General features: G+C 38.9%; 1 long non-coding RNA gene across 3 annotated transcripts; it reads left to right on the forward strand.

The window, feature by feature from the left end:
* LOC138946214 (uncharacterized) lies at window positions 1-5,409 on the forward strand. Of its 3 annotated transcripts, XR_011449209.1 has the most exons (6): window positions 1-1,057; window positions 1,439-1,534; window positions 2,044-2,117; window positions 2,404-2,564; window positions 3,102-3,167; window positions 5,228-5,409. It is a non-coding gene; the product is annotated as an uncharacterized lncRNA (long non-coding RNA). The 3 variants fall into 3 exon arrangements; XR_011449210.1 differs by lacking the exon at window positions 1,439-1,534; XR_011449208.1 differs by lacking the exons at window positions 1-1,057; window positions 1,439-1,534 and having other exon boundaries at window positions 1,551-2,117.
* The last annotated feature ends 2,689 nt before the right edge of the window (window positions 5,410-8,098 follow it).

The following is an 8,098-nucleotide window of genomic DNA, read 5'->3' on the forward strand; positions in this document are numbered from 1 at the left end:
CTGTCGGATAGCCCCACTTTCTTCTTGTAGACTGCTATCCCTTCATGTAGTTTAGAACCTAGTGTTCTCTAACTCAATATTATATCCTTCCTCATCCAGTCTCGAAGAAGAATACTAGAACCCCCTCGCTCAGCCAAAAGAACCAAATTGCTGGAACAATTGCTAGGAACTTCATCAACCAGGAACCCGCATAAGCCCGGAACAACTAGAACAACCGCTAGGAACTAGCGACTAGAAAACTTCATAAGCTAAGCCCCGATTTCTGCTTTCCCTTCTCTATTTATTCCCTTTCTTGTTTGTTTACCTGTTACCGCTAGCTACCGCTAACGTTTCGATCGTCTATAACGATCTCCCCTGACTGTCTACGTTACCCCAATACATGTCCTAACAACATAAACAACATACCTTGTCTCTCCTTCCTTTCTTCTTGTTTCGTACCTTTAGCAACGAACCGACACTCTCGATCGTCTTAGAGTCAAGGCGATCGAGGATGTTTGTTTACGTTTCTCTAGGTAACTTCTAACAATGCTCAAACAACCTATCCTACCGAACTAAATCTCCATTTTACTTTCACTCAATCATTATCCTATCAATAATGAATCAATTCTAAAATGCATAACCATATTTACATGCACATTTCATTACATAATATTCTCTCATCGATGAGATCTCGTATAACACCTTCTCAAGTCAAAGCGACCAAAAAGTGTTTGTTTACGTTTCCCTAGGTAACCTCTAACAACATACAAACAATTTATCTAACTAAACCAAATCTCTGTTTCCTTTCACTCAATCATTATCTTATCAATAATGAATTAATTCTAAAATGCATGCAGTAATATTCACATGCACATTTCATAACATAACATTCTCTCATCGTTCTTCTTCGATGAGATCTCGAACAACACGTCATCTAAAATGGCGTCATCGAAGAGAAGACTATGTTCCATTGTGTTCGTTTCTTAAGAATGCGATCGATACGCACACGATTCCGAATAAAAACTACATAAACTAGTCAGCGAAAGTTTCCTGCTACGAACTGTGCAGTGGTTTTCTGGTGAGTACATCCTAACACAGTTAATATCATAACATTTGTCCACAAGTCTCTCAGTCTTTCACTTGTCTCAATGAAGAACACTTTTAGATCTGTATCACATGTTTCTCAGTGCAAAAGTTAGATCCACTAATGTTCAGCTTAAAGTTCCTGGATAATACTAATAGGGCCATCCATTACATGCACCCCCGCTTTCTAACATTATGCTCCGCATAATCTATATATTTTAAAACATATTCTCCTGTAACTTTAACTACCAGTACCAGAACTAGAACATAGAAATTGAAATTTGAAATTAAAACTTGAGTGAATCACTCCTGTCCTATTTGATTTTCTTGAACTTTAATTTGATGGTGGTTTTTCCATTCTTTCTTTTGATTTCAGACGATGTGAAGGAGTTGGTTGTCTGCACTTGTGCAATTGCCATAACCTCGTCATAGGGCAGATACACTGTGACTGGGTATAGTTTTGCTGCAGAAGGCAAGTCTGTTTTCTCTTTCTCCTTCCCCTGACCTTCCTGATTGATTGAAACATCACTTATGGTTTCATATACCGGTACTGGTTCCATCTGTAACACATTAATATCGTATTGCGCTAATTAAGTTATTCATAGTCAATGTTTTCATATTTGTCAACCGTCCATACTACAATACATCTTGTATTACCCACTTATCTTCTAAAACTAACCGAGACCGAGTAACATTGTTAGGATTGAAAAAGCGTGCTACAGTACCTTCGTGCTTTACCAATTTCACATCGCCTAACAATAACTCGACTCCTTGAGAACTCTACCTGTCCAGTTTGAATAATTATCTTGGCCTAGTGCCTCACATTATTGTCACACAGGGATATATATGTCTCGAAACCAGCCTCAATTTACCTTGAGTTACGCTCCATCATACTAACTAACACAATCCATACGAAAGACGTATATGAGAATACTGTTTATGAATGACTATCTTTTGCACAATGTCATCGTTATGTTCCAGAAAAACAAGGCGAAGTTACGAACAGTTCAGTCTCCACTTCTCCATCCACGTCGGCACATTCTTTCCTTTATAAGGTAACAGTCTGTCAATGTGATACGCTTTTGAATCTTTCTTTGGTCTAGTTTTAATAAGGTATGTCAAATCATCAATCTTGTTGGTGATAATATACGGTCCTTTCCATTTTGACGTCATTTTAGTACACACACCTATCTTCCTGACAGGGTTGAACAACCAGACTAATTGTCCTACACTCAGTTCACGTTTTCTGGTTTTCATGTTGTAGTACTTCTCTTGATGCACTGCACTTTTCTTTAAATGTTTCCGCGCATGTTCATATACTTTTTGAAATGTCTGTTCCAGGTTTGCAGTGTAGACATCTGGGGAAACATCTTCTTCTTCAGCTCCGGGTCGTCCAAACACCAGTGACATCGGTAGTCTCGCCTCACGTCCCAGCATCATTCGATTTGGAGTTATACCTGTACTGCAGTGAACCGACGATCTGTATGCTGAGGCCAGCAGAGGTAAGTAGATATCCCAGCTTTTCTGGTTGTTTTCGCAGTACGCTGTTAACATAGCAGCCAGTGTTCTGTTGAATCGTTCTACAATTCCATTTGCTTGAGGCCGCATGCTTGTAGATCTGGTCTTGTTTATCCCCACTAGATTACACATTTCCTTGAATAACACTGATTCAAAGTTTGTGCCCTGATCAGTGTATAGTGTTAGTGGATACCCAAATCTGCTTGCGAAATGAGTTATGAAGGCTTGTGCTACTGTCTTTGCTTCTTGATTTGGAATTGGTATTGCTTCTGTCCATCGTGTGAATTGATCTGTGATGACCAAAATATGTGTGTTTCCCATCACTGTTTTGGGAAAAGGTCCACATATGTCTAGATTCACCCGTTCCAGAGGTTCACCAACTCCACAATGTCCAAGTGGAACATGTTTTTGATGAGATTTTCGAGCAGCACACTTATCACATTGTACACAGTAGCGTTTGATACAATCATCCATGGCTGGCCAATAATATGACTGTTTTATTCTCTCTCCTGTCTTTTCAGATCCAAGATGACCAGCGGTGGGAACGTCGTGATGATTCTTCATAACATCTTCTTGCTTTGACTCAGGTACGATCATTTGTAGTCCTGTATCTTTATCATTCTCAAGACGCTTTCTGCAGAGAATACCATCTACTATACATAGTCTGTCCCACTGAGCCCAAAGTGTTTTTGCCTGAGAACGTTTTGTAGAGAGATCTGCCCATTTTGGTCGCTCCTTTGATTTCATCTTCGCAGATAGAAGTGGTTCAATATCTTGATCTTCAAGTTGAGCTTGGCTAAGTTCTTCTGCATTCCATCCGTCCAAAGATAATGGATGAAATCTGACTTCAAAATCAGGTTTTTCTGTACTTGATGATGAGTCTAGAGTTTTACTACATGACGGTTTCTGTTCATCCTCCACAATCATAGCTATGTTGTGGTTTTCTTGCTTGACTTGCTTGCTTGCAGAACTGAGGATATCAGAGAAAGAGAATTGAACTGCTGTAGACTTGTCTTCGGAACTGAGGATGTCAGAGAAAGAGAATTGAACTGCTGTAGGTCTTAGTTCATCATTCTTGTTTCTCCGTTGTGTCAAAGTACATGCAACAAAGTTTTCTTCTTTCATTGTTTCTTGATCTCTTTGTTTATTTGCTTGACCATTCACCGCAACTAATGGAGTAGACACTTGAAGAGGTGAAATACTGTTTTTGTTAAGTTTATCAAAAACTGACGTAGAAAGAAGAGTTGTAGTGCTTCCACAATCAACTAGAAAGTTGACTTTTTCTTGGTTCTCTACCAATACAGAAGTATACATTCCATTGTCAGTATCACTAATTTTTGATCCCGATACACCAATTCTTCTTGGTACATCTTCTTGTGTTTTATCTTCTTTCTCTTTGTTTTCCTGTTCCGTAGTTTCTTCTTTCTTCATGTTGCGTTGACTCGGTTGAGTATCCTCCCTGTTTTCCTGTTTCGTAATTTCTTCTTTCTTCATGTAGCGTTGACTCAGTTGAGTATCTTCCTTATTTTCCTGTTTCGTAATTTCTTCTTTCTTCACGTAGTGTTGACTCGGTTGAGTATCCTCTCTGTTTTCCTGTTTCGTAATTTCTTCTTTCTTCATGTTGGGTCTTCGTCGATTTACCGATTCTCGACCCTTTAAAATCGGCGGTTCTCGTTTCCCTCTCTTCTCTGTTGAGAACGTCCGTTGTGGGTTGGTCGAGTTTCAAATTGTTCCTGTTCTTTGCACTTCCTGTACAAATTACAGTCTTTCAAACTGTGGTCAGAGCGTTTACAACATGTGCAAAACTGTGTTCTCTGTCTGCAGTTTCTGGACAAATGTGTAGTCCCATTACATGTCCAGCACCGTCTGTCTCCCTTTTGTTGTTGACGATTTCGATCAGTTGTCTCCGGTGAAGAATTTATCATCGTTGATTCTTCTCCGTTGACCATGAAGATTTTCTTTTTCTGTGGTACCATGATAGCTTCATACATGTCAGCCACCTCTTCAGCTTCACGAATGGTTTGACAGTTTCTCTCCAAACATCGCCATTTTATGTCTGGACTCATATTTTTATACCATTGCTGTAGTGCAAGTTGATGTTGAGTTGATGACCCAACATTTGGATATGCCCTTTGTGCAAGTAGAAGAAGTTCATCAGAAAAGTCTGCCAATCCTTCATTTGGTAGTCTTTTTCTGTTTTCAAACTGTGTGGTCCAGTACACCCCATGTCTGGATGCTGTGCCGAATCTCTGTCGCAGTTGAAATATAAGACTGGCATATTCTCTTTTCTCATGAGGTGCTAGTCCAGCGTAGAATCTTCTGGCTTGTCCTTTCAAACAGGCTCCAAGAGTGAGTGTTCTTTCTCTCAGTGTCCAACCACCTAAATCAGCAATACATTCAAACTGATCTAAGTATGTCTCAAAGTCATCACTCCCATCGAAAAGTTGTGGTTTCATTTGTAGACCTCTTCTACTTGATCCTTTGTATGTCTTGTCTGTTACTGTTAGTTCTTGAACACCTCCAGTAGAATTATGACTATTTCCTCCCATCGGAAATTCTGCTCCCTCAGTTTCTTCATCACGTAGATACTGTTCATAAAATTGTTCAGGATTCATCATTGTTAATACTTTCTTTTCTTCTTTTGCAGAAATCAATCAAGTCCAATCCAAGCAGAATCTCCGTAAAAAGTCACTTTTAAAGAAAAGTCATTCCTCATCTGGTATAAAAGTCAAAAGACATCTCCTTCTTGTAAAATCCTCTTCTTCCACGATATCCGCTACAGCTCTGTATAAAACATGTATCAAAAGTCAATAAAGTTTATAAAAATCACCTCCAGGCTACTATGCTTCTTCTAGTTTCTTCAGTTCCTCTTCTTTCTCTCTTGTTGCACGTTGTCTAGTTTCTTCGGTTCCTCTTCTTTCTTCTTGTTGTACGTTGTCTAGTTTCTTCAGTTCCTCTTCTTTCTCTCTTGTTGCACGTTGTCACAATCACATGAAGATTTTAATCCATGAATAATCACATGAAGAAAATAATCCGTGAATAATCACATGAAGATAATAATCCGTGAATAATCACATGAAGATAATAATCCGTGAATCAGCACATGAAGATAATAATCCGTGAATCAGCAGGGTTATTTCCATTTTTTTTTTTTTTTTTTTTCACACACACTTTAATCCATGAATCCACTGCAGGCCGGGTTATTTCCAAGAAATGTGTCTTTCACAAAAGAATCACAAATCCCACTTCTGACACCATTGTAACGGGATGGGCGCGCGAGCTGTGTTGGCTCTGGTTGTTGATTGTTGTGTGTGTGAATGTTAATGAAGAATAAAGCAAACACAAATTGTTCCAGGTTTCAATGTTCAGATTTATTCATCTGAACAAATTCGTATCGAACTTCAATATATCAGTGCATCATTCATTCACATATAAAAATAGGCATGACATATGATGACCTTGTTCTGGACTATCTTCTTTACTGTAGACTGCGATCTCTTTATGTAGCTTAGAACCTAATATTCTCAACTCAATATTATATCCTTCCTAGTCCAGTCTCGAAGAAGCTGCCCCGATTTCTCCTGTCGGATAGCCCCACTTTCTTCTTGTAGACTGCTATCCCTTCCTAGTCCAGTCTCGAAGAAGCCGCCCCGATTTCTCCTGTCAGATAGCCCCACTTTCTTCTTGTAGACTGCTATCCCTTCCTAGTCCAGTCTCGAAGAAGCCGCCCCGATTTCTCCTGTCGGATAGCCCCACTTTCTTCTTGTAGACTGCTATCCCTTCCTAGTCCAGTCTCGAAGAAGCCGCCCCGATTTCTCCTGTCGGATAGCCCCACTTTCTTCTTGTAGACTGCTATCCCTTCATGTAGTTTAGAACCTAGTGTTCTCTAACTCAATATTATATCCTTCCTCATCCAGTCTCGAAGAAGAATACTAGAACCCCCTCGCTCAGCCAAAAGAACCAAATTGCTGGAACAATTGCTAGGAACTTCATCAACCAGGAACCCGCATAAGCCCGGAACAACTAGAACAACCGCTAGGAACTAGCGACTAGAAAACTTCATAAGCTAAGCCCCGATTTCTGCTTTCCCTTCTCTATTTATTCCCTTTCTTGTTTGTTTACCTGTTACCGCTAGCTACCGCTAACGTTTCGATCGTCTATAACGATCTCCCCTGACTGTCTACGTTACCCCAATACATGTCCTAACAACATAAACAACATACCTTGTCTCTCCTTCCTTTCTTCTTGTTTCGTACCTTTAGCAACGAACCGACACTCTCGATCGTCTTAGAGTCAAGGCGATCGAGGATGTTTGTTTACGTTTCTCTAGGTAACTTCTAACAATGCTCAAACAACCTATCCTACCGAACTAAATCTCCATTTTACTTTCACTCAATCATTATCCTATCAATAATGAATCAATTCTAAAATGCATAACCATATTTACATGCACATTTCATTACATAATATTCTCTCATCGATGAGATCTCGTATAACACCTTCTCAAGTCAAAGCGACCAAAAAGTGTTTGTTTACGTTTCCCTAGGTAACCTCTAACAACATACAAACAATTTATCTAACTAAACCAAATCTCTGTTTCCTTTCACTCAATCATTATCTTATCAATAATGAATTAATTCTAAAATGCATGCAGTAATATTCACATGCACATTTCATAACATAACATTCTCTCATCGTTCTTCTTCGATGAGATCTCGAACAACACGTCATCTAAAATGGCGTCATCGAAGAGAAGACTATGTTCCATTGTGTTCGTTTCTTAAGAATGCGATCGATACGCACACGATTCCGAATAAAAACTACATAAACTAGTCAGCGAAAGTTTCCTGCTACGAACTGTGCAGTGGTTTTCTGGTGAGTACATCCTAACACAGTTAATATCATAACATTTGTCCACAAGTCTCTCAGTCTTTCACTTGTCTCAATGAAGAACACTTTTAGATCTGTATCACATGTTTCTCAGTGCAAAAGTTAGATCCACTAATGTTCAGCTTAAAGTTCCTGGATAATACTAATAGGGCCATCCATTACAATATCATGTAAATGAGGTCATGTCAAGCAAGTCTGGCAGGGACCTGTTTTTCCACTGCTTATGATGCCAAAGTCACCGAGAAACGTCAGATTAGCGCGGTAGCGTATTGTGCTAAGCAGGAAAGCGCGCTTTTCTGTATTCTTGTTAAATTTCTGAGCTTGTTTTGAATACAACCTATCATATCTATATGTTTTTGGAATCAGGAAATGATAAAAAATAAGATGAAATCATTTTTGGATCGATTTTTCAAATTTTAATCGTAAGACTAATTAATCTATTTTCGTTAATTGTGATCACATTTTAGGAGTAAACATGACATATGTATATATTTTTAGATTCAGAATGGCATGACGATTACGATGCAATCAATTTTAAATCTGTTTGCGAAAAATCGATTTTATTGACAACTTTAATGAGCAAACTCATCAATTAATTTTTAAGCCTCCAAGCTGAAATGCAATACCA

Source organism: Littorina saxatilis, linkage group LG13, assembly GCF_037325665.1.
Source record: "Littorina saxatilis isolate snail1 linkage group LG13, US_GU_Lsax_2.0, whole genome shotgun sequence".
In the NCBI taxonomy this organism is placed as follows: domain Eukaryota; kingdom Metazoa; phylum Mollusca; class Gastropoda; order Littorinimorpha; family Littorinidae; genus Littorina; species Littorina saxatilis.